The sequence below is a fragment of the Cynocephalus volans genome, chromosome Y (assembly GCF_027409185.1).
Source record: "Cynocephalus volans isolate mCynVol1 chromosome Y, mCynVol1.pri, whole genome shotgun sequence".
Lineage (NCBI taxonomy): Eukaryota > Metazoa > Chordata > Mammalia > Dermoptera > Cynocephalidae > Cynocephalus > Cynocephalus volans.
The window spans coordinates 8,326,026-8,353,254 of NC_084479.1; the positions used below are offsets into that span (position 1 = coordinate 8,326,026).

Below are 27,229 nucleotides of genomic sequence, written 5' to 3' on the forward strand. Positions count from 1 at the left end.
GTTAATAGTAATGTATATTTCAAAGTTGCTAACACAGTGGATTTTAAATCTCACTACAGAGAAATAAATGTGTCAGATAATAAATATGTGAATTAGACTGATTTAATAATTTCACAATATATACGTGTGTTGAAACATCAAATTGCACTTCATAAGCACATACCATTATAATCAAAGTAAAACAAAATTAAAATTTTTTAAAAAGACTTGTCCAATATTACTTTAAAAAAAGAAAAATCTGTATATTGAGCACAAGAAAAACACACTAAGTTCAATGATATGAACAGGTTGAAAATTAATGGGCAGGAAAAGATATACAATGGAAAACAACAATAACATAGATACATCGGCTGACCATACTAATACTAAACAAAATTAAAACAAAATTATTAATAGGAATAAAGAGGGTCATTTATGACAAAAGTGTCAGCCAGGAGGACACCATAACATCAATAAGTATACATGCACCAAACAAATAAGTCCAACATCAAATAAAAATAATTAGGAAAGAAATTAAGGGAGAAATAGACTGTTCTATGTAAATATTCAGATTCCTCAGGTGCAACTTTTGATACTCAGTAGAACAACTATGCAAAAGACTGATAAGCATATAGAAGTCATGGACAACATTATAAAACAACTTGAATTACAGATATGCATATATAGACACAACACCCAACAACAGAATACCCAATCCTTAAGCCCTTGGAACATACTCCAGAAGAGACCACTTGCGATGCCATAAAATATCTTCAATAAATTTGAGGATTGAGATTATACAATGTATGTTCTTTGACCATGATAGATTTAAGCACTTAAAATTATTAACTGAATGATGTGTCAGTTGTTCACAATTACATGAAAGTTAAACAACAAACTTCCAAACTGCCAGTGAGCCATAAAAATGACACTAAAATTGGAACATTTTGACAAACAGTAATACAACATACCAAAATTTAAAAAGGGCTTAGAGTAAAATTTATATTTATAAAGGTATACATTTTAGAAAGGAAAGATCTGAAATCAATAAACTAATCTTTAACTAAAAACCTAGATAAAGGATGAAAATTAAACCTCCCAAAAGAGAAAGAAGAAAATAATAAAGATTAGAGTGAAGAATGAGAAATAAATGATGGTGCTGTACTCTCTGCCCACTGTTGCCAGAGATTTGAGGACAGAATTGTGGCATACTGAAATGACCATCGTACCCAAGAAGATCCCAGAGACCCTGATTCCAACCACACCCGTCAGGTTCATGCTGGACACCATTTTGTTTTACTTGCTCATACCCCTCTTTGGGTCCTGGGCTCTGAGGGCAGACAGGGATCCACCACAGACTCAAGAAGACTCCTTAGGTGAACACAGGCTCTGGGGCCATCTCTAGGTCTGGCGGCCTACACACGAGCACAGCCATGCACAAGGCAATACACAAACGGAGTCAGGATTTACCTCTTAGTGGCAAGATTCAAAATAGCACTCCATTACTGTAAATAGAAACACAAAAGATTTCTTAGCTATAGGTCATGTTGTACACACTCATACCTATGATTTGGGACCATTTAAAAATATGAGGAATAGGTATAAAATATAAGTATACCTTCCAGACACTGCTTTTCCCTGAGTAAAATAAGAAAACCACTATTGCTGACAGCTGTTTAAATAAGTTCCAAGTTTACAATTACGTGCCGGTGAATTTGTGCATTCACATAGAAACGTTTCTATGCAACCCATAGACTCACTCTGCATTAGCTTCAAACATGAGGAAAAAATTGCCTTTACTCAGATAGTTTTGTAATACAAATCTCCCTAAAATAGGAGAGTAGGAAAAAATCTCGGGTGGCCCATGGCTCACTTGGGAGAGGGTGGTACTGAAAACACCAAGTCAAGGGTTAAGATTAACTTACTGGTCATCTTTTATTTTAAAATAATCTGTGTAGTGCAGTACTTTAGACTTAATGTATCTAACAAAATATTCAGAAGTTAGAGTGGCTGTTAATGTCAAAAATCCTGAAGTAAGTCAAACCAAACTATTTTTTATACTAAATGTACATATTCCCTATCCATTTATGTTGGATTCCATTAAGAATTCTTAACAGGGCCAACCCCGTGGTGCACTTGGGAGAGTGCAGCACTGGGAGAGCAGCGACACTCCTGCCATGGGTTCAGATCCTATATAGGAATGGCCGGTGCGCTCATTGGTTGAGCGCGGTGACAGCGCAATCCTCTTACTGGTCACAAAAAAGACAAAAAAAAAAAAAAAAGAATTCTTAACAAACATTTTTATGCATAAATGTTGCATGTGCGGTGGCTTTCTTTTGCATTGCAGGCTGTTTACCAACATCTGTATCTTCTTCCCATTCAGTGGAGTAGGACTTCCCAACCTTCAGTCATGACAACAAAAACTGTCTTCAGACAAAGACAAATGACCCCTGGAAGGCAGTGTCGCCAATCATAATTAAATATAGGTAACACTCAAAATGTTAAAAATACTTTTAGTACTCCATTTATCATTTCTATTTGGAAATTTACAATTATTACATAGACAGTTTTCATTTCAAATTCTGACATTAAAAGTGTTGAAAGTTTTGTGAAAGCGTCAACACCTTAAAGAGATTTAGAAAGATATTTATTTTCACTCTTCAATGAGCTGTGCCAATAAGAAATGTCACATTTATTGCATTCTTTCTCTCCATAATTTGATTTTCCCACACACTGACTTGAGTTTAAATAGTGAAAACACAGGATTCTCTTCCCAAATATGATGACTGGTAAATTCTCTCAGAAAGCTTATAAAATCATTTAGCTGGAGTGCACCGCTTCTGTTGTAATGCAAAAAGAGCACATATAAAATGGCTCAACAAGGAAATAACTTCTTATATAATGTGTAAATGGAGGTTTGGGGATAGTGGTGAGAATATCTCTGCTTTCTTCAATTTCTGTTTTAAGTTAGGATGGATTTCTTTCACCTGTGGCCCCAACTCCACCCAAGAGTCATCTTCATACAGTTGCAGAGAACATGAGAAATCAGGAACTGCATGGAAAAAAATTTTTTTATTTTGTCTCCTGAACTGGAGTAATGTTTACCACTTACATCTACATTCTCCTGAACAGACTTAAATTACATGGTTATCCACCCAATCATGGAACGCTCAGATTGCAGGCTATGCAAACAAGAGAAAAGAATGGTTTAATTTTTAAAAGACAGTCTAATCCATATAGAATTTTTCCTGTCTTTAAATTCTCTAATGCCTGCTATGATGTGATTTCTTTTTTATTTCCTTTTTATTTTATGTTGCATGGCTGGTTTGGAGTCATTTGTGTTATGATCACCAATGTTTTAAGCAAAAATGTTCTAACCATAGCCAGCCTTGAGACTTTGGAGAAAAGATGTTTTCACACTCATTACAGACCGCCTTCCATATCTGAGGGTTACACATCTAGTGATTCAAGAAACTACTTATTAAAAATCCTCAAAAATAAATAAAAACAATGAAACACTACTACAACTGAAACAACAATTTACATAGTGTTCACATTTTTTTCAGTATTAATCTACACAAGAAGTAAAGAACACAGCAAGAAGTGAACTGGTAGTACATAAACACTAAACCATTTACAGAAGGGACTTGAACATCAGCAAATTTTTATATCAATAGGGGATCCTCAAGACATTCTTCAATACCTGAGGACAACTGTGTATTTATAGGTCTTCTTCTTGATATAAGCTCTCTGATGTCTTGAGGTATGACTTCTGGCCAAATCTTTTCCCATACAAACTACATTCACTGAGATTTTCCTTTGTGTGAATTCTTTTTTGTTTGTTGGGGCAATTCCAGTACAAGGCCTGTCTTATTAAATTTATAAGGAGTTTTTTCCTGTGTGAGTACCCTGATGTATTCTCAACTGTGACTTTGTAAAAATATCTTTTTCCACATTCATTACATTCACGGGGCTTCTCACCTGTGTGAATTCTCTGATGCCTGCCGGGGTATGACTTAAACTTAAAAGCTTTTCCACATTCTTTACATTCATATGAATTCTCACCTGTGTGAGTTCTCTGATGAATGCTGAAGTGTGACTTTTAGTTAAAAGCTTTTCCCCATTCTTAGCATTCTTATGGTTTCTCACCTGTGTGAATTCAGATGCATGTTGACATCTGACTTAAAAGCTTTTCCACATTCTTTACATTCATATGGTTTCTCATATATGTGAATTCTCTGATACATGCTGAGGTGTGACTTTCATTTAAAAGCTTGTCCACATTATTTACATTCATATGGTTTCTCACCTGTGTGAGTTCTCTGATGCTTGCTGAGGTATGACTTTTGGTTAAAAGCCTTGCCAGATGCTTTGCATTCACATGGTGTCTTGCCTGTGTGAATTCTCTAATGCATGCTGGGGTGTGACTTTTGATTTAAAGCTTTTCCACATTCTTTACATTCATATGATTTCTCACATGTGACTTCTCTGATGCCTGCTGAGGTGTGACTTTAACTTAAAAGCTTTTCCACATTCTTTACATTCATATGGGTTCTCACCTGTGTCAATTCTCTGATGCATGCTGAGGATTGACTTTTGGTTAACAGCTTTTCCACATTTTTTACATTCATATTGTTTATCACCTGTGTGAATTCTCTGATGCCTGCTGAGATTTGACTTTTTCTTAAAAGCTTTTCCACATTCTTTACATTCATAAGGTGTTTTCCATCTGTAAGTACTCTGATGCATCCCGAAAAATTACTTGTTAAATGTTTTTCTATACACATTACATTTGCAGGGATTCTTACCTGGAGGAGCTCTCTGATGCATGCTGAAAGCTGACATTTGGTTAAAAGCTTTTGAATTTTCCTTACATTCATATGTTGTTTTACTTCTGTGAATTATCTGATGGCTGTTGAGGGCTGACTTTTGGCTAAAAGCTTTCCCTGTAGATGTTCTCTGATGTGAGATAAGATATGACTGTTTAACAAAAGACTTCTGACACTGTATTTATCATGTTTCTCTCCTGTGTGTATAATCTGATGTTGAGTAAGTTTGGTCTTTTTATAGAACATTTTCCAATATACATCACATTGAAAGTTTCCTTTCCTACCTGAGTTATCTCTTGGGCAATGATAGATGACTTATTACAGACTTTTCCACATTCACTATATTTACAAGTTGTCTCACCCACATGAATTTTTTTATATGCAAATATTATGGTACTGTGTTGGAGGATTCTCCTTTTCAACTATATTCAAAAAGTTCCCCAACTGAAATCATAGGATGTCAAGATGCTCATGATGATCATTTGATTTCTCAGATATATTATGCTCATCAGGTTTCTGTCCAGCACATGTGGCATCAGTCTCTGGAAGAACTGCATTATGACATTCATTAAACTTCTCATGCCCGGGCCGAGCCCGTGGTGCACTCACTCCCGCCACGGGTTTGGATCCTATATAGGAATGGCTGGTGCACTCACTGGCTGAGTGATGGTTGTGAAAAAGACAAAAAAAAAAAAAAAAAAAAGCTCCTCATGCCCCATTCCTGAATACTTTTCATTATTTAAAACTGGATTTAAAATATGCATTGAATATGCATTCAATGATTTTCCTAACTCCACTCTCTCCTCAGTTGATTGGTTGCCATTGATGATTATAACTTGCCACAGTATCTACCATGACATTCTTGGCTCCTCTCAATTAGGTCATTGACTCTCTAGACATATGAAAACACAAAAAAATACCCACATCTGTGAACCACACATAAACATATTTTATTGCATGCTCATGTAAATGTATAGAAGTTTCTCCCAACCCAAGTAATAAAAGATTTCATAAAAATCAATAATGGTGGGCCGACCCCATGGTGCACTCGGGACAGTGCGGCACTGGGAGCACGGCAGTGATCTCGAGCGGGTTCAGATCCTATATGAGGATGGCTGGTGCGCTCACTGGCTGAGCGCGATGCGGCCGGTCACAAAAAGACAAAAAAAAAATCAATAATGGGTATTGGTTTCAGGAGTATATGCATTTTCTCCATACTTATATGTTTTGTTGTATTAATGTTTTTTAACATTATGTCACATTCTCCTTTGCTTCTTTATTCACTTTTTTGTTTTAAAATAATGTTAAAAATTTGATAATTTTTACCTTTTTCCTAATTGCAGATTTCACATAATTGCTTATTACCTTCCATTTGTTTATTACCCTTTTGGTTTTTACTCTTATTTTTACAGTTTTTACTCTATTTTGTTTTTATAGAAATAGTGGTTATCTCCTGCAGCTCTTTCTCATTCTTCTGCTTTGAGTATGGTCCGGTTTTCCTTCACTGACTACCTTCAGGTGCAAAATGATCCAATTTTTCATTGCATATGTAGAAAAATGACTTAGGTTAACAATTTTGCATTTATGTTTTTATACTTTTTACTCTTCCTTAGGAAATGGCTATAGGCATGTGGAAGTTTTTCAAATTATAAAATCTCTTTTTTCCCCACCCTAAACAGAGCCTCCCACAAATTACTCATTTAAGCTGACTTCCTGTGCTTCAAAAAACCATCACTCTAGAGAAAACTTCAGTCCACCCCTACAGACACCCTGCTAATCTAAAATATTTGGCTCTACAACCAAGGCTTAGCCCACCATCTTTGAAAAGGTGCTTTTGACTCCTGATAAAATCAACCTGTATTACCTTCCCAAACTCTGGAACACACACTCCCACTTGATAATTCATTGCTCATGAAAGCTTTAGTATTATGCACTGGGGTTTTGGATGGGTACTATGCTCATACAAACCAGAGTCTCCCATAAACTTCTAAATTTCTTTGTTGTTTTAGAATAATTTCTACAAAGAGAAGTGGAAAATACTAACTTCAAATTCCACTTCCAAACAGCAATGTCAGTCCCTCAGCTTGAAACCCTTGTTTCACTTGACCTTCACACCATGATTTTCCTGGTTCTTCTATAAAATCCAGAACTCTTCTTTTCCATGCCCTGTGCTAAGTCTGCCTCAGCTCCATAATTTCTGATGTGGTGGTATAGAAGGCTCATACCTGGACCTCTTTTATTTTCTTATCAACTTCCTATGTGATATCCTGCACTACTTTGGGATTCTGCCTACAATCACCACCAAAAACAAGGCCCTTACCACATGCAGCTCCTAGACCTTGGAATGCTCAGCCTCCAGAACAGAACAGTAAGACATAGTTTGTTTCTTAATAAATTATCCAGTTACAGATATTCTGTTTTAAGCAACACAAAAGGACAAAGTCTGAAAAATCATGTCCATGAGAGTGCAGGACATGAGGGCAATTGAGAACACTTTTTAAAATGAATAGCAAAGTAAATGTCAAGAGATGTGTAGGGATTATATTTAAGGAAAATACATTGTTAAAAAATAGCAAAATACAATATGGAGCTATATATGCATGAGTCCATCTGAGAGGTTCTATAATACATGTGTTTGATGCAAAGATATGAACCACCCTCAGCTCACAGACCTGTGGAAAAATTCCTAGAAACAGCTGAACACAGTCAAGATCTGCTGGGTTTTACTCTTCCTGGACTCTTCTCAGGATGTGCTTACTAACCTGGGAGCTCTGGTTTGGGTGTTCTATTATTATCCATGGCTCTGCTCCTTTCTCCAACTTGAGGATCACCTCAGGTTTACTAATGCAGTACCCTGTTAATGGGAGGTAATATAGGACTTTATAAAACTGCAAAGTCAGATCTTTGGAAGAATGACAAGAGCTCAGCTCCAGAAATTATACAATAAAGAGGCCAAATTGAAACTTTTGTTAGATCGGGATGACATGTTTTTTATGAAATGTAATTTCACCAAATAGCATAAAACCCTGTACACCATTCCTATCTTTATTTTTAAAAAGTAACAAAAATTTCTCCTGTAAATTACTGGGGTGTTTCACTCACCCAGTGATAACAGGCTGCTGAAGATCTCCAGCATCACATCCCTGTACAAATTCCTCTGAGCATCATTCAAGTCCCTCCACTCCTCCCAGGTGAAATGCACAGCCACATCCTCAAATGACACCCACTCCTGTAATGGCACACTGATCTCAATTCAAGCCAACAGCCATGGGCCACAAAATAGGAATCTCAGAGTTCACACTTCTGTGTGAGGATGAGTGTCTTACATGTTAAATAAGGTGCTGCTTTTGTATTCTCCATATAATGGAGGGATAAAAATCCCAGCAGAATATCCTATCATTTTAATAATATATTAATTACTGAAAATATCATTACAAAGCTTACCTTATGGCTATGAACCATTCTTCTTGCTAGTTATAAAAGTAGGAATTAAATCCTGCTTTTCCAAGAAGTTTATAAGCAGGTTTGAAAACATAAGTATAAATACATACCTGAACCACTGTATGAGATTAACAAATTTTGACAGTTCAGTAGATATGTTGCATTCTGTTTGCACTCCAATGAAATGCCTAAGATGTTAGGCTCTTCCACATGAATCACATGTTCTCATGATCATTAGGCAATAGTAAAACTGCAGTCACTAGAGCAAAGGAAGACACCCCACATTAATGGAACTACACACAGCACCATGTCTTAAGTGAATGCCCAAAGGCAGTGATAACAGATACACACTATTAAAGAAACAAATTACGGAATGCTTCTGCATTTAAATATTTTTCTACTTCAAAAAGTCAAACATTATATGAAATTGCTGTTTTTTACATACCTGTAAACTGAAAGCATACACAAAGGCACTCCAAAATTTCCTTCCCACATGCTAAAGGATTGCTTGTGTCTGCATGAGACTGAACACTCACACTTTCTAAACACAGGGTGTGAATAATGTGGTTTTGTAAGTACAAATCCGTTACATACTAGATTTACAATTTAATAGTCATCCATGAGAAGGAGAATGGAAAGAGATTTAGAGAGAATCAGAGAAGAAGAAAACAGGGTGTTGAAGACCAGCTGCATTAGAACACAGAGCTAGGCTGGTTAGCAAGTTCACTTGGGAGAGCATGCTTCTGTTAACACTAAGGTCAGGTTCAGATCCCCATACAGGCCAACCAATAGAAAATAAGTAAACAAATAACAGAGCAGTAAGCATACAGAAGAAAGTAATACAGAAAGAAAAAGCAGGAAGATATTGTGGTAATAAATTCCTGTGCAGAAAATAAAAGCATTGTACTTTCAGGGTCTCTACATAATTACAGCTAATTAGGTGCTAGCACTGTAAAGTGTAGCTTTTAGAAAGACAGAAAAATACAACGTGCAGAAATAAAACAGACTTGAATACATCATACTTGAAATATCTGTGGGAATGTCCAAATTGCAATTTGGATACATGATTCCAGAGTTCAAGAGATCCAAGCTGAAGATAAAGATTTGGAAATGTATTAGTTCAATTCTGCTGCTTATACTAAACTACCTGGAACTGGATGATTTGTTAGAAAATGAAATTTACTGCTTGCAGATTCAAAAGCTGGGGAGTCAAAGTCCAAGGAACACAGCTTGTGAAGACCTTGGTGGAGATGACAGTGACCCTGGGATCTCACATGGCAGAAAATGGCAGGGCAGAGAGAGGTCAATCTCTCATGTTCTTTTAAAGCCCTCAGAACCACATCCCTGCCACCATTATTAACCCATTCATTATGGTACGGTCCTACAATCTAATCACATCAAGTCCCCATCTTTTAACTACCACAATAGGATTACCCACCATCCTAACACTGTCACAGAGGGGGTCAAGTTCAGTCCAAGGCAGAGAAATATCAATATTTCAATGTTACCTGAAGAAATCAGAGTGAATGAGCAAACCTAACAGATTCCAAGCAAAAACAAAACAAAGCAAGAACGAGGATAGAGCCTGCAAAAGCGCTTTATCTTTAAACATAAGATAGAGGAAAAGAAATACAATGTGAAGAACAAAAAGAAATTTTCTAAATTTATGCCACAATTAAAGGAAAGGTCAGTATTAAAAAGTCTATCAATATAATTCATCATTTAATATATAATTCATTATATATATTCATATATATATATATTTGCATTTGGTCTGTTTGGAAACCCAAGATATTTGGAGTTCTATGAGTTAAAATCCTTTAAATAATTATATAGATGTTAGAAAGATACAAAGGAGGCAGGCCAGTATAGGGATCAAACTGTGGTCCTTGATAGTAGTGATACCACACTCTCACCAACTGAACATAGCTGACGGAACACAGTTGAGAAAAAAATCTCTGGGTTTGAGGATAGATCATAGAGATTAAAAACAAAAGCATACACACACAAGAAAAACACAAAAGGAATAGAACATAATATTTTAAGAGGGGTGGACAATGTCAAAAGTTGTAATATAGAGTAATGAGAAAACAAGCAGAAGAAGAGAGATGGAAAAAAAATGGAAGAAACACTTAATAATGTCTGAGAACTTCCACAAATTAATCTCAGGCAACAAACCAAAGATCAAGGGAGTTAAGATAACACAGAACCAGATAAATGCCAAAAATCTACATCTCAACATGTAGTTCTCAAACTTCAGAAAATCAAAATAATAAAAAATCTGAAACCAGAGAGAGGAAAAATATCTTACCTAAAAAGAAGCAAGATATAAATTATACCCAACATCCCCTGAGAAACCATGTTAGTAAAGAGAGTACAGTGATATCCAAACAGTTGATGAAAGAACCCTACAACATAGAATCCTGTACACTATGAAGTCAACCTGTAAAAAAGAAGAAAAAATAAAGACTCTCTCAGGGAAACAAAAATTGAGAGAATATGTTGCCGGTACACCTGCATTGGAAGCAATGTGAAAAAAAATTAAAATTTTACAGAGAAGAAAAAAGATACAGGTTAGAATCTGACTACACATAAAGAGAACTAAAGAAATGTGAAGGTTCAGTAAAAAGTTGTTTTAATTAAGCTTTTTTCATTGCAACATAGTTGACCATACATATCTTTGAGGTCCAATATTAGATATCAATGTGTGTGCAATATGTGATTTTCAAATAATGATAATTAGTTTATTCTTCTACATACAGTGTAATCAATTTTTGTGACCCTTTACAAATATCTCCCTTCCACCATCACCTTGAGCCTTTCCTCTCTCTAAGTAATCTCAGTTCTGTTTTCGACTCTTGAAGTTCAATACAGTATTGTGATTGCTGTACATTTCTTTTATTTAATTTTTAATTAATTAATTTATTTTCTTAGCTCTCACATATAAGTGAGAACATGCAAAATTTTTCTTCTGCACCTGTCTTATTTTACTTAACATAATTTTTTCAAAGTTCATCCATTTTGCTGTGAATGGCAATATTACATGCTTTTTAAACGCAGAGTAGTATTCCATTGTATAAATATAGCACATTTTCCTTATCCAGTTTTCTGATAATGGACATTTAGGTTGATTCCAACTCTTGCCTAGTGTAAATAGAGCTGCAATAAACATGGGAGTATAGGTGTCCCTTCTACATGAATATTTCCAATCCTTTGAATGTATATTTAGTAGTGGGATTGCTGAGTCATATGGCAGCTCTATCTGTAGTTGCTTGAAGAAGCTTCACATGGTTTTCCATAATGGCTGCACCAATTTACAATCCCACCAATAGTATAGGAGGGTTCCTTTCTCTGCATTCTCGCCAGCATGTTATTCTCTGCCTTTTTGACAGTAGCCAGTCTAAGTGGAATGATAAGATATTTCAATGTGGCTTTGATTTACACTTCCTGGATGCTGAATGATGTTAAGCATTTTCTCCTGTATCCGTTGGCCATTTTTATATCTTCCTTTTGGAAATTCCTATTCAGCTCCTTTGCCCATTTTTAAAATCAGGCTATTAATCTATAATTAAGTTGTTTCAGTTACTTTATATTCTGCATATTAATCCTTCATCAGATGCAGAGTTCACAAATAACTTCTCCCATTCTGGAGGTTGTTCCTTTCTTCTGTTGTTTGTTGTGCTGTGCAGCAGCTTTTCAATTTGATATAATCCCATTTGCTATCTTTTGTTGCATATGCTGTGGGGATCATATTCATAAAGTCTTTGCCCAGTCCTACTTCCAGAAGAATTTCCCCTATAATTTCTTTTAGGAATTTTATAGTTTCAGGTCTTATATTTAAGATTTTAATCCATTCCTTCCAATCCAAGAGCACGAAATATCTTTCCACTTTTTGTTGTCTTCTTTAATTTCTTTCAACAATGATTTGTAGATTTCATTGTTGAGATTTTTCACATCCTTCATTGGCTGTATTCCAAGACATCTTATTTTGGGGGTGACTATCATAAATGGAATATAGCTTTCTTGACTTTTATTTCCTGCTACTTCAAAAACGCTAGTGATTTTTGCATGTTGATGTATTCTGCTGCTTTACTGAAGTTGTTTATTGAATCTAAGAGTTTCTTTGGAGACTTTTTAGGCTTCTCTGTATATAGGATCATTATGTATGCCAACAGGGATAACTTGACTTTCTCTTTTCTGTTGTGGATGCCCTTGCTTTCTTTCTCTTGCCTAATTCTTCAGGCTAGTACTTCCTATATATGTTAAACAAGAGCTAAGGGTAGATATAATTGTCCCATTCTTAAGGAAAAGCTTGCAACTTATCCCCATTCACAATGACAATAACATTAGTTTTGTCATATATGGCTTTTATTTAGTTCAGATGCTTTCATTTTATGCCTAATTTGCTGACACTCTTTAACATGAACTGATGTTGAGTATTGTAAAATGCTTCTTCAATGCCTGTGGAGACAGTCATATGGTTTTTCTCCCTGATTTTGTTGATGGAGTGTATCACATTTATTGACTTGTGTATGTTGAATGATTCTTGCAGCCCTGGGATGAATCCTACTTGATCGTGATGTATAATTTTTTGTATGTGGTGCTGTATTCTACTTGTGAATATTTTATTGATGATTTTCCTATCTATATTCATTCTTGGCTTATAGTTTTCTTTTTTGGTGGTGTCTTTATGTGCCTTTGGAATCAGGGTGTTGTCTGCCTCATAGAATGAGTTTGGGAGAATGAACTCTGTTTCAATTTTTTGGAATAGTTTCAAGAGAATTGGTATGAATTCCTCTTTAAAGGTTTGGTACAGTTCAGCAGTAAAGATATCTGGCCCCGGCATTTTCTTTGTTGGAAGATTGCTGAAAACTGCTTCAATCTCATTGCTTGGTCTTGGTCTATTCAAGTTTTCTATATCTTCCTGATTCAGTCTCTGTAGTTTCTATGTGTCCAGAAATTTCTCTATTTCCTCCAGGTTTTCAAATTTATTTTTGTATAGTTGTTTATAATAGTGTCCAATGATTCTTTGTGTTTCTGTGATATAGGTTTTGATGTCTTCTTTTTCATTTCTGATTATTATTTGTGTCTTCTCCTTTCTTTAGTTAGCCTACTTAAACGTGTGTTTATTTTGATTAACTTCTCAAAAAAAACATTTCTTTTCATTGATCATTTGTACCATTTGGGGGGTTCTATTTCATTTACTATTGATCTGATCTTGATTTCTATCTGCTAATTTTGTTGTTGAATTGTTTTTATTTTTCTAATTCTCTGAGGTGTAGTGTTCAAATAATTATTTACAGAACTTCTAGTCTTCCAATATAAGCATTTGTCACAATCAAGTTTCCTCAGTACTGTTTTTGCAATATCCTACATGTTTTGGTATGATTTGGTTTTGTTTTCATTACTTTCAAGAAATTTTTTGAATTCCTGTTTAATTTCTTCTTGGACCCATATGTCATACTGGAGATTGCTGTTTAATTTTCACATATTTGTAGACTTTCCAGGGGGTTTTGGTATTGATCTCTAGTTTAAATCCATTGTTGTCAATTGATAAATGAAATAATATCAATTTTATAAAAATTTGTTGAGACTTGATTTGTGACCTAACATGTCATGTATCCTGAAGCTTGTTCATTGTGCTGATGAGAAAAATATATATGCTGTGGTTGCTGAATGAAACGTTCTGTAGATGTCTGCCAAGTCCCATTGGTCCAAAGTGCAGTTTAAATCATGTGTTTCTGATGATTTTTCACCCAGATGATGTGTCCAATGATGAGAGAGGGGAACTCAGGTCCTCAACTATTCTAATACTAGAGTCTATCTCTTTCTTTATGTCTAATAGCATTTACCTTATTTATCTGGGTACTCCAATGTTGGGTGGATATATACCTATAAGCAATATGTCTTTTTACTGGATAGATCCCTTATCATTAATCCAGTCAGTCTGCATCTTTTGAGTGGTGTTTTTAATCCATTTCCATTAAGAGTTATTGTTCAAATATGCCAGACTTATTTCTGTCATTTTGATTTTTGTTTGGATGTTTTAAATACCTTTTATTCCTTTATTTCCATTTTATAGTTTGTCTTCTGTTTGTTTGTTTGTTTGTTTGTTTTTGAGGTGGTTAGATAGAAGTTTTTTTCTCTTTACCATTAGCATTTTTGTTCTACTAGTGGGTTTTATTCTTTCTTTTGTATTCGTGGTAATGACTGTTGTTGTTCAGATGTGAGATGTAGTGTACCTTTTGGAATATCTTGTAGGGCTGGTTATGTGGTGGTGAACTCCCACAGTATTTGTTTTTGTGGAAAATATATTTTTTCTCCCTCATTTCCAAAGGATAGTCTTGCTGGCATAGTAGTTTTTGATGGCAAATTTTGTCTTAGTATTTTGAACATATTACACTATTCTCTTCTTGCCATTTGGGTTTCTAATGAAAAATCTTTTGTTAGTCTATTGGTGGCTCTGTTATTGGAACTTGATGTTTTTGCCTTATTGCTTTTCAGATTCTGTCTTTGAACTTTTCCAATTTCATTATAATATAACTTGCAGAGGACCTTTTTGGATTGAAATGGTTCTGGGATCTGAGCCTACTCCACCTGAAAATCCATTCTCTCCCTATACCTAGGAAGTTTTCTGCTTTTACAAAATTGCATATATTTTCAATGCCTTTTCCTTTTTCCTCCCCTTCTGGAACACCCATCATTTGGATGTTAGTGAAGTGTCAGTTTGTCTATTCATTCTCTTTGACTTTCTTCTATTCTAAAAATTCTTTTTTACTTTTTTGTTTTTGTTGTTCCACTTGTGTTATTTTGAAAAGGCTGTCTTCAAGATCATGAATTCATTCTTCTGCCCATTCTAGCATGCTGTTAAAACTCTTAGTTGTGGTTTCAGATTTCACTTAATGTCATTTCCAGTTCCATGAGTTTTGCTGCATTCTGTTTTTAGGGCAATAGTCTCTTTGTACATTTCCTCCCTCAGATTCTGGATATTTTACTCATTTTGTTGTGCTTTCTCAGTCATATTCTATCTCATTCAGTTCCCTTGGGATTGTTGCTTGAAATTCCATTTCATTCAGTCATTTCAAGGACTTCTTGATCTATACAGTCTGGTACATGAAAATTGTTATATTCCTTTGGTAGTGTCATAAGTTTTGCTTTTCATATTTCTCGTACCTCTATATTGGTCTCTAGTCACCTGGTAGAGCAGTTATTTTTTTCCAGTGCTCCAGAGTGGGCTTTGAGGACAGGGAGTCATTTTGTAGAAGCATTTTATATTGACTACTGAATGGGTGTTTTAGTATTTGTTTTTGCTAGATGCAGTAGTGTAGTCTCCATGCAGTCACTTTGGCAAAATTCAGGGCTAGAATTGTACATGGGTAAAAACAATAAAAAAGTAAAAATCTGAAGAAAAAAATTAAAATATTTTAAAGTAAATAAAAGAGAAAATGGAACTTATCTAAATTTGTAGGATGCAGAAAAAGGAATTCTTTCAAAAAAATTACAGTATTAAATGCAAATATTTTTTTAAAAGAAACACCTAAAATCAATAAGCTAAGTCTGTATCTTTGGAAACTACAAGAGCAAATTAAATTAAAAGAAAGCAGAAAAAAAAAGTTAGAACAAAAATAAAATTAAGAAAGGAAATTTTCCAAAAAAAAGTTGATTCCTCAAAAAGATCAATAAAACTGATAAGCCTACAGCTAAGCACATTAAAAAGATAATGACACAAGAGAAATTACTAATATCAGAAACAGAAAAGAGGAAATCACTACAGAGCCTGTGCACATTAAAAAAATCAATAGTATTAACAGGGCCGGGCCCATGTCTCACTCGGGAGAGTGTGGCACTGGGAGCACAGTGGCGCTGGGAAGGCAGAGGCCATGGGTTCGGATCCTATATAGAGATGACCAGTGCATTCACTTGCTGAGCGTGGTGTGAGTGACACCAAGTCAAGGCTTGAAATCCCCTTATTGGTCACACACACACACAAAATATTATCAAAAACACTGAGCACAAAATTGATAACCTAGTTGAAGTGGACTAATTCCTTGAAAGACATAATTTCCCAAAACTCACAAACACTAAAATGCAGTATTAGAATAGGACTATATCTATTATGAAAGTTGAGTAAAAAAAAAAAAAAAACTTCCAAACAGAAAGCACTTGGGCCCAATGTATTTACTGGAGAATTCATCCAAATATTTATTTATTTTTATTTTTACAAGGTGGCCAGTAAGGGGATCTTAACACTTAACTTGGTGTTGTCAGAACGATGCTCTCCCAAGTGAGCTAACCGGCCATCCCTGTATGGGGATCCAAACCCTTGCCCTTGGTGATATTAGCACCACATTCTCCCAAGTAAGCCACTGGCCAGCACCATCCAAACATTTAAAAGGAAGAAATTATACCAACTTTCTACCATATATTTCAGAGAATAAATGATAAGAAACATCACAACACTTTCTACAAGGGCAACACTAAATACCAAAACCAGACAAAAACATTACAATAAAAAAGTAGAAACCTTTATCTCATAAGAATGTACAAATATCTCCAAGAAAATATACAAAAGCCTAATCAATATTTAAAGGGAGTCATGCACCACAACCAAGTGGTGTTTATCCCAAGCATGCAAGGCTTGTTTAATACTTGAACAAATTAATATAATTATTCACATCAAAACACTAAAAACAAAGAAGTTAGATGGTCATATCAACAGATTTAGAAAAAGCCTTTGACAAAATAAAGCAGCCATTCATCATAAAAACTCTCAGTAAATTAGAACTAGAGCGGAACTTCACAAGTTAATAAAGACTAGCTACAGGAAACTGTAGTTAATAATATTATTAATGGTGAAATACTCCAGAAAATAAAGAAGATGGAAATAATAGGCCCTTTCACCACTCAGAACATCACACTAAAGTACTTCATAATGCAATAACAGAAGAAAATGAAATAAAAGATTACAGACTGGGAAAAATAAATCAATAAAATTGTCTTTGGTTGCAGGTGATATGAGTAACTGCATAAAAAATTCTAGTAAGTGGAAAAACTCCTGGAATTAGTAAGTTATTGCAGCATGATTTCAGGACAAAAGGTTCATAAACAGAATTTTATCACGCTACATTTCAACATACCAGCAATGACTGCGTAGAATCTTAAATTAAAAAACACAATTCTATTTGTCAGCACCTCAAAAAATACAATAGTTGGAAATCATCTGTCAGAAGAAATTAACATCAAGAATATATGATGAAAAAATGTCCCACAGCTACACAACAAGAAAACAAATAACCTGTTTAAAAATCAAGGAAATAAGATGGCTTACTGGTTAGCTCTGTTGGTTAGAGAGCAGAATTGTAACACCAAGTTCAAAGGTTCAGTTCCCCATACCAGGAAGCCACTCCAACACCACCCCCCAACAAAAAAGTAGCAAATAAATTGGATAGACATTTCTCCAAACATGATATACCAGTGTCTAACAAACACATAAGATGCTTAATACCATAAACATTAGAAAATGCAAAACCACAATGAAATATTGCTTCACACTCAACAGAGAGTAACAGGTTTCAGTGAAATTGTAACTAGTATGGCTGTGGGTGGCAATATAAAATGGTGCAGCCCCTGTACCATTTTTTAAAAAATACTCTGGCTTCTCAAAAAATTAAAAATGGTATTACCATGTGTTTCAGAAGTCCAAGTTCAATGTAGATGCCCAAAATAATTAATAGCTAAATCTTTTTTAAAACTTTCCACGCCATTGTTCATAGCATTAATCACATAGTGAACTGGTGCAAGCATTCCAAATGTCTGTCCAAGAATGAATGGACAAATAAATTGTGGTATGTACACAGAAAGGAATATTATTCAGCCATAAAAATAAATGAAATCTTGAAATACGTTATAACAAGGAACAGTGAGGACACTATGCAAAGTGAAATAAGCCACTCACAAAATTCCAAGTGTTGCATGGTCCCACTGATATGAGTCAAACTTTGAGAAACAAATCTAGAATATCAGGTGCCAGAAGCTACAAGGAGGGGAAATTGAGAGTTGTCATTTAATGGACATAGAGCTTCAATATTCCAAAATGAAAAAAGTTCTTGATATCTCCTGCAAAACACTGTAAATGTACATAACAGTACTTAAAGGTAAAAAATGATTCAAAAGCTAAAATTTTGGTTATATGTATTTTTATCAAATGAAAATTAAAATAAATATCTTAAAAACCAATAGATGGAACAAACTAAAATATTTTTAAAATATTTCATTTAAAAAAATTTACGGAAAAGAAAAAGCAAAGGATTAAAATGTAGATGAGACAACAAGAAAGAAAAATAGCAAGATGGTAGACCTAAATCTACCCCTTTTAATAAGTAGATTAAATGGAATTAGTATAAATGTTCTACTTAAGGCAAAATTATCAGATTTGATAGAAAACTTAAGAACCAATAATATGCTGTCCAGAGACATATACTTTAAATACAAAGACAGAAACAGACCGAAAGTTAAAAAACAAAATTAAATTGAAAGTACTACACAAAAACTAATTGTGAAAAGCTTAAGTTGAAATATTAATACTAGCCAAAAAAACCTTCAGCACAAAATATATTACCAGAAATAAATGGAGCACTGAAAGATGTGGGACACAATATTGCCAATGATAGATAGCATGGAAAATGGAAAGGAAATCTCACCCTTTCAAGGGTCGGCTGAAGCAGACTTCTGTGAACAACAGGAAAATTGTTAGCTGGTCTCCTCCCTCTGCCTCTGATTAAATATGAGAAGAAAGATAAATTAAAGAAGGTTGGGTGGCCAGATCACTAAGATGGTTAGAGCATGGATTTGATAACACTAAGGTCTAGGGTTTGGATACCCACATAGGCCATCCATCAGGAAACTAAATAACAATAAAACAAAAAAGTTGTTCAATTTAAAACAAAATTAAAAGGAAATGTAAAGAAGTCAAAACTTGCTGAGTTTAAAAGAAAACTGCTTTTCAATCCAAGTTTTTTCCAAAAAAATATTTTCAAACACAGAATCTATTTTGTTCCAAGATTTACAGTATTTTACTTTAAAAAAGCCAAAAACAAAACCATTTCCAGTATTCTAAGTACCACAGGGTGTGACATACAGACAGTGCCCAATAAATAAAACTTCTTAAGAAATAGCTGCCTCAGAGAGAAGGCGAGGCCAGAGAAAAAAGGGCCTAACACAGACGTTGCATTGGTATAATGGATTATAGTACAATGGAAGCCCATGCTTTTAAAAGATGTACAAGGGTAATTTCCTGTATCAAAAGAGCATAATTAAAAACATTTTTAAAAGGGTCACTGGATTTTCAACTATTATAACCTAAAAATAGGCAAAGAAATTGGTCAACTGCAAACTCAGGCATTTAAGAAAAATGGATTTTGACAGAGAATAGTGAGAGCCCGGAAGGCACAGTGCAGAAGTAGGAGACATTGTGTCTAGAGACAAACACAGGGCCCTAATCAAAGAACTAAACCAGGTGCTCAGTGGGAACAACCTATTTCTCAAACCAGTGCCTGCTGTGTACCGCCCCTTACCACCCACTATGTCTGAAGGGAAGTGTCTACATGTTTATGCCATTCTCTGCAATGTGAGCTGGCCACATGTTGAGGAGACATAAGATAACAGGTCTCTAGACATGATTTACTTGGGTTTTCAGTCAATTGTATAACAGGAGAAGATTTCTAGGGCTGTTGAGAGGAGCAAAGTACATTTCACATGTGGTAGAAACTTGTGGCCAGAGAGAAAACTGTGGTCTATTAAAGACTGCTGCAAAGTCTTACTATTCCTCTTATTGGGAGGTGGAATCTAATTGTCTTCCTGTTGAATCAGGGTGGCTCCTAGTGATGCACTTGACTACCAAAATGTGTTAGGAGATATGCTTTGGTATCTGAGTAGAGATACCGAGAAGCCTCACAGCCTATTCCTGGGCCTCTTGGACAAATGCCCTCGGAGAAGCCAGACAAACCTGACTATCGTGAGGACTGCCAGAATCTGAGGAAGCCCACCAGGCCACATAGAGAGGGCTGGATGTCTGCCCAATGTCCCCAGCCACTCGTGTCCTTCCATGTGAGACCAGACACATCATAGAGCAGCTAACCCACACTGACCTTCTACAGTCTTACCCACAACATTCCAACATGGAGTAAGGAAGAAATTCTTACTCTAAGCAGCTAGATTTTGTATCAGTTTGATACACAGCTGATCATTGGAACACCAAACAAGTCATTAGAGACCATAGACAGTACTCTGATATGCAACAGGAAGCACTTAAGTTCACAGTGAACATTAGTTCCAAAATAAAGCCAGCATTTCACATCTTATGTTACATATCAAACTCTGAGAATGTCAACTTTCAGTCAACAATTTTGTCACTTTTCTTTCTTAACCAACTGTTAGCTATGGTTCTAGTTTATAAACATACTGATGCCTAATACACATATCCATTTTTCTCATTTATTTCTAAGTGATTACCTGAAATAGGAGAATACAATACAATAGGTAAGAAAGTTTAAAAACATGAAAAGTCTCTTGAACTAGAAACAGAAAACTGTACAGTAAGAAAAACTACACATAGAATCATTGACATAAATTTATGGAAGCAAAATGTACAAATTATGAAAATCTGCAATTTCTGCTATTATTCTTTGCATGACTTTTTATTGGCTCTTCATGAACATCCCACTAACTTCTGAAGGCTTTCTCCCCTCAGATGCTTAAGGATGTCACGACCAGTGCTGATTAGAAGCACAGTAACCAGGGATTGAACCTCATCACCCAGGAAACATGCCCTTCAGGGTTTTACAAGAATATTTCCAATGGAACAAAGTTATTGTCTTTATAAGTACCAATACCTCCTCCCCCAATATAGGCAGTGTATACAGAAATCAGAATGAAAAGAATGAGCAATCAAAAGTAGAAAGAATTGACACCAGAAAGGATTAGACACAATAGGGAAGAGTCCATGAAACACCCCATTTCACTGGCTTTGGTCATTCCATGGATTGTAGTGATACCACATGTAAGAGAAAAGAAGTAGATGTCAATCTCATTTTGGATTCACTGACGTTAAGGTGCCTTTTGAATAGCTACAAAAAGCAGTCAACCACAAGTTGAACCTATGACCCAAGGAAAAGAGGAGAAGCAGAAAAGGGAAGAAGCTAAAGAGAACCAAGGTGCAAACTACAGAGGAATGAATCAGTCAAGAAGAAGAGCACAGTGAGAAGAACAGCACTCAGAATGAAGCCCTGTGATGAGCAATGTTTAGAAGAAGAAAGGAGAAGAATTCAGAACAGAGAAAACCATCAGTAATGGCGTGAGAGAAATTAACACAGAAGAATTTCCATGAGAAGATCATAAACAGCACTTTCAAATGTGGCAGAGGATTCAAGTTAGAAAAAGACTACAAAATACCCACAGACTTCACTGTAATTCAAGTGATAATTCCATATTTTATCCATGAATCAAGTACAGTCTTCCAAATCTCTTCGCAAACCACTGGATGTGTAAGTGAAGCCATCTTGTATCAACAGCCTCAATCACAGCACCAGGTCACTAAAGCTGCATTTGCCACCCAAGTAATGCTAGCATAAAAACTACCCAGCTGAGTACACTCAACATGTCAATCCACAGAACTTCAAGGAAATAAAATGGTCAGATATTTGAAACCATTGCGTTTTGATTTGTTCTTACACAGCAAATGCTAAATAATACACATAACCCCCCAGAACACAGTATATTTAAGCAAAATTACGTGGGTGAGAAAGTCTTAAATTATATGAAACCTTACAGTCTGCTTATTTAGCCATATGTGCCTTAGCACTAACTAACCATTTCCACTGTGGAAAGCTATGTATTTATTTCCAGGTTGGCAGTCAAAAACATTCTAATAGAGATGGAATTTCAGAATTTAGAGGAAGGCCTGGCCCATGGCTCACTTGGGAGAGTGTGGTGCTGATAACACTATGGCCAAGGGTTTGGATCCCCATATAGTGATAGCCAGTTAGCTCACTTGAGAGAGCGTGGTGCTAATAAAACCAGTTTAAGGGTTAAGATCCCCTTTCCAGTCATCTTTTCAAAAACAGTAACAACAAAAAAATTAGTGCCAATAAATCCTCATATCCCATGAGAATTTGGTATATTCTCTTCTTGAGTTCCATTCCAATGGTGTAGAAAAACTGTCTGCCTTTTTGACGTGACATCAGAAAGACCAGAGATAAATTTTTAGTCAAGTTTGATACTCTGAAATATTATATCTTTCTATATCTACATGCAAACTTAACCTTACATATGTACACTTCCTTCAAGGTGAGGTTTACTCATTTCTACTTTCCCATTTTAATTCATGCTCCCCATAATACCCAGGTAATACAGTGAAAAAAATGAGGAATAAATAAACAACTCACCAGAAATGTATCCATCTTTTCTTGCTCTTGGAAATGCACAGTGCACTATGGCAGCTTACCTGGAAGAGGAGGGAATGGAGTAGGTTAAGGAGAGAACTGTTGTGTACTGACCCCAGATTCTCCTGCCCAAAACTCTATACACGTTAGCTGGAAAAGACAAACAAACAAACAATAAGCCACCCTGAGAGACAACAATATTTTATTCTCAATAAGTTGCAACAAGGACCCAGTAAATGTGCATCTGCAAGTACATTAATTGGTACACATTAGACACACAATTTATTTTTGAGTTAATGAAAACATATATTACCTACTGATTTAGCAAGAATTAACATTACCTAAAATAAAACTTCATCATTTAAACCAAAGAAAAACACATTGTGTCATTACTAAAACTAATGCTATAGAAATGTAGTTAGGCTATATTAACTATTTTCATATTAACATAATGATTCCACAAAGCTCCAGATCGGTGTTTCCACTACAACTCATCTTATTTATATGTACCTAAATATCTGTTTAGTACACATCTTGCAACCCAACATCTTTTACCCATGATCATATAGGTAAAAAATGTACATTGTGGGGCTGGCCCATGGCCCACTTGGGAGAGTGTAGTGCTGACACCAAGGCCAAGGGTTCAGATCCCTATATAGAGATGGCTGGTTGGCTCTCTTGGGAGAATGTGGTGCTGATAACACCAAGTCAAGAGTTAAGATCCCTTTACCAACCAACTTTTTAAAATAAAATAAAATGCACATTATGTATCTTTCTTTTCGTACACTATTCCAGTAACATTACCCAGTGATGGATCTCCCTGCACCCAAACCCTGACAATGAACTGGGCTTTGCTACGTGACTTGATTTTACCAACAGCACATTAACAAATGTCATGCAAGCATAAGTTTGACAAGTACTGGCCACTGGTGCTTGCCTTCTTAAACAGATTCACAGTGTGAAGAAGTCTGGGGCTACACTTTTGGAGACACAGGGCCCAGACAAAAGTTAGCACAAATCACAGGATATGTGAGCAAAGTCAGCTTGAACCAACCAGCCTCAGTCAAGTCACCAGGTGACTAAAGCTGAACTACCCAGCTAAACACACCCAAAATGTGGATTCATAGAACTTAAACATATTAAAATGGCTAGGTTTTAAAAGCCATTTGGCTTTTGATTTGTTCCTTACATGGCAGATGCTAAATGATACACCTAAGCCCCCAGAACTCAATATGTTTTGTGGGGAAAAAAACCCTTAAATTCCATGTCAAATACAACCAATAGACCTTGAAAACCACAGGGACAAGTTTTGAAAATTAAAATGAATGTCAATTAAGAGGACTTCATTGAGGTTCCTGGCGCTAGCACAAGCTACATGAACCAATAAAAGCAACTATTTGCACATCAGTAAATTATGGTGCAAGATTTTCTGGTTTTTTGTTTTGTTTTGCTTTGTTTAATATCATATAGAAGCCGTTTACTTTAAAAACATGAAAAGTATCTGTTTCTTATAAGTTAGCAGTGAACTGTACCAGAGTACTTTCTAAAGTTCATGGAAAAATATAATTAAAAGAAAATAAGGATCTCTCCACGAAGTGTTTGAAGCACGCTAGTGCTTCAAGAACAGAATACTGACATTAAGGGAAGTACTTGTTATTTACTCTTTGTGGTGACATGATCCACAGAAAGCACTGGAGATCAAAAAAGGATAGGTATGTGTAAGGCAATATATGTAAAAGCATACATTGTTTTAAGTTGACTTCAGCATTACAGAAATAATCTCAACAGTGAACAAACAGTTGTTTTGATGGAAGTGTGGCAAAATGAAGAATAGGCAAAAAGTCAGGATGTGTAAAATCAACAAATCATGTGACGCTAGGCAACCCACATTTCTTCATATCTTATTATTTTCACTTTTCTTCCAAGATAGAAATACCTCACAAAATATTCCTGAACTAACATCAAGAAACTATGAAGATATAAAACCATCAGCATATCTCTAGATGCCAAAACTAGTGATACGCTGGGTTTGAGAGAGCTCGGACTCTAGGAACAATTAGGAAAAATTGAAGGAATGGGAGTGTGTTCAGAGAGCACTGCAGACAGATCCTCTCAGCTACAACACGTTATTCCTGCACCCCACAGAACACCTTCAAACCTCTTCAGTGACTAACATTTCCTAGCTCCTTGCCTATTCTTCTCAAAGTCACACCCCCTTTTGAAAGTTGGCCCAAACCTTCCAATAGCACCCAGTCTCAACAAGCTCCTGAATGAGATATTATCATCCAACTCTTGCACACTGTAAGCACTAAACTGAATGCGTGGGCAGTGAAAGCTAGCCTTTCTAGGACTCTTTTGCCTCTGCTCTGAAGCAGTACTGAGAGGGTTCAGGCCAAAGCCATGTTCTCCCAGGTGGGATTCTTATTCATATTCATAGAGCGCCCTCCTTCAAGCTTTGTCGCAGCTCTTATACCCCAAAGAAAACCAGAATGTCATCCCATGCCCCAATGCCCCTCCTAGAAATCACTGTCCCTGAAAACTTGGTCTTATATCAAAGTCTGTAAACACAGACCAGGAGTGCTAGGTAGACTACGCAGTGCAGGAGGGACCAAAAACTTGACCTGAAGAGACACCAAGAAACCCCACACCACAACGGCCACAGAGTAACACTCTGAACACACCTCACAACTATTTCTCTGGAAATCTGGGGCCTTACACTAACAGCAACACGCTCACGTTACAGATGGATAAAGTGAATGTCGCATAGGCCGGTACCAGGATCCTGATGGCGGAGCTACAACGTGACCTCCCGCACACCTCCCAGGCTCACTGTCTTCAGACACCCCCACCCACGATCCTGTTGCCACCCTGTACCTAAACCCCCATTCTGGTACAACTGGAACCAGCTTCTTCACACCCAGCAGCGCAAGCCCGCCTTCCCGCAGTGCCCTCGTCTAACAGAACCGTCCGGAAAGCGCAGCCCGGGCGCCCCTTCTGGGCCGGCCCAGGTCCGCGCTCACGCCGCAAGTCAGGCCCCGCCCGCCCGAGGCCCACTGCGCTTCTCCCCCCCCAGGTGCCGGGACACCCATCCCGCTCCCCAGCACCCCCAGGCCCAAGGAGCTTCTCTTTCACCCTCACGCCCACTTTCAGGGACGCACAATCCAACCGCAGGAACTGAGGAGCAGTGTTGGGGGACAGGAAAACTCCCGGAATCGCCACGCAAAAGACAGCAGCGTGCCCGAAAGCCGCACATGCGCAGTAGAGACCCGAAAAACCCTGTCCCATAGTACTACTGGGAGGGTGACGTCATTGCAAGGCAAAACTACATTTCCCAGAAAGGGGGGGGGGGGGGCCGGCGGCGCAAGGATGCACATGCGCAGAAGAAACGCACCAGATCTTTCTCTACTCTTGTACCTGTTCCTTCAGCGATCAGTGAGACTACATTTCCCAGAATGCTCTGGGGCTTTGCATTAAGAAAGAAACGAGAAAATTTTTTAAATTTTCCCTGCACGGAGTACTGCTATGGGGAGATCAGTCCTTGTTAGATCACGACTGGTCTCTAACCAGGCAATAGACTAATCTCTATTCCACCGATGTGGAATTCTGGTTTCTTATTAGATGTTGGTTTGACAACTTGAGACATTGTGGCAGTAATGGGGAAATTCAAATGGGGGCCTGGCATAGCTGTTATAGAACTATAGTCATAAGATACATTCTTCTGAATTTTTCTTTGCTTGTAAAGTGTTTGTAGAATCTCGGTATCATGGTAATACTGATGCAGGCAATGAGTGGAAAAGCAGGTCTACAACGGTTATCTTGGAGAAACTTTGGAAACAGTTGATGGTAAATCTCCATATGTTTGATAGTTTTTATCATTTAAGTCTCTGGACATGATCCTTTCTTGTTATGTACTGGTTTTTCATTGTTAATACAATCACTTCACCTGTACTATGTCTATTATTTTGATTATTTTTTCTTGACTCAGATTTTGCAGGTTGTTTGTAGGAATTTGTCCATTTCATGTACATTAATATATTACATGCCGTTCTGCATATTTTTCTCCTCTAAATAGTTTTATGTGTGAGGATGGCAGTAATGTCTCCTCTTTAATTCTAAATTTAATTATTTGTGTCTTCTCTCTCTCCTTCCCTCCCTCTGGTCTAGCTAAGTATTTGTCCATTTCTTTAATCACCCATGATCCTAATTTTGGTGTTCTATTGTTTTTTTCTTTTCCCATTAACTATTTCATTGATATCTCCTGCAATCATGATTCTTTTCTTCCTTCTGCCTACTTTTAATTTTATTTGCTCTTCTTCTTTCAGTGTCTTCATATATAAGCAAAGATTACTAATTTCTGATCATTCTTTTTAAATACAATTATGTACATCTATAGACTTTCCTCTAAGCTTTGCTTTAATTTTCTTCCACACTTTGTCTATTGCATCTTCATTTTCAGTCATGTAAGTGTATTTTCTAATGTCCATTTTGATTTCCTTGACCCATTCATGATTCTGGAGTGTGTTATTTACTTCATATAAATAT

At 36.3% G+C, this 27,229-nt stretch overlaps 1 long non-coding RNA gene across 3 annotated transcripts; it reads right to left on the reverse strand.

Moving 5' to 3' along the window:
• Positions 1-971: 971 nt before the first annotated feature.
• LOC134368913 (uncharacterized) lies at positions 972-25,932 on the reverse strand. 3 transcript variants are annotated; one of them, XR_010022565.1, is made up of 8 exons: positions 25,846-25,932; positions 22,691-22,749; positions 18,950-19,022; positions 9,272-9,339; positions 8,360-8,508; positions 7,911-8,037; positions 7,571-7,662; positions 972-1,484 (listed from the first exon to the last, which is right to left on the reverse strand). It is a non-coding gene; the product is annotated as an uncharacterized LOC134368913 (long non-coding RNA). The 3 variants fall into 3 exon arrangements; XR_010022563.1 differs by lacking the exon at positions 9,272-9,339; XR_010022564.1 differs by lacking the exons at positions 7,911-8,037; positions 9,272-9,339.
• Between the last annotated feature and the right edge of the window lie 1,297 nt (positions 25,933-27,229).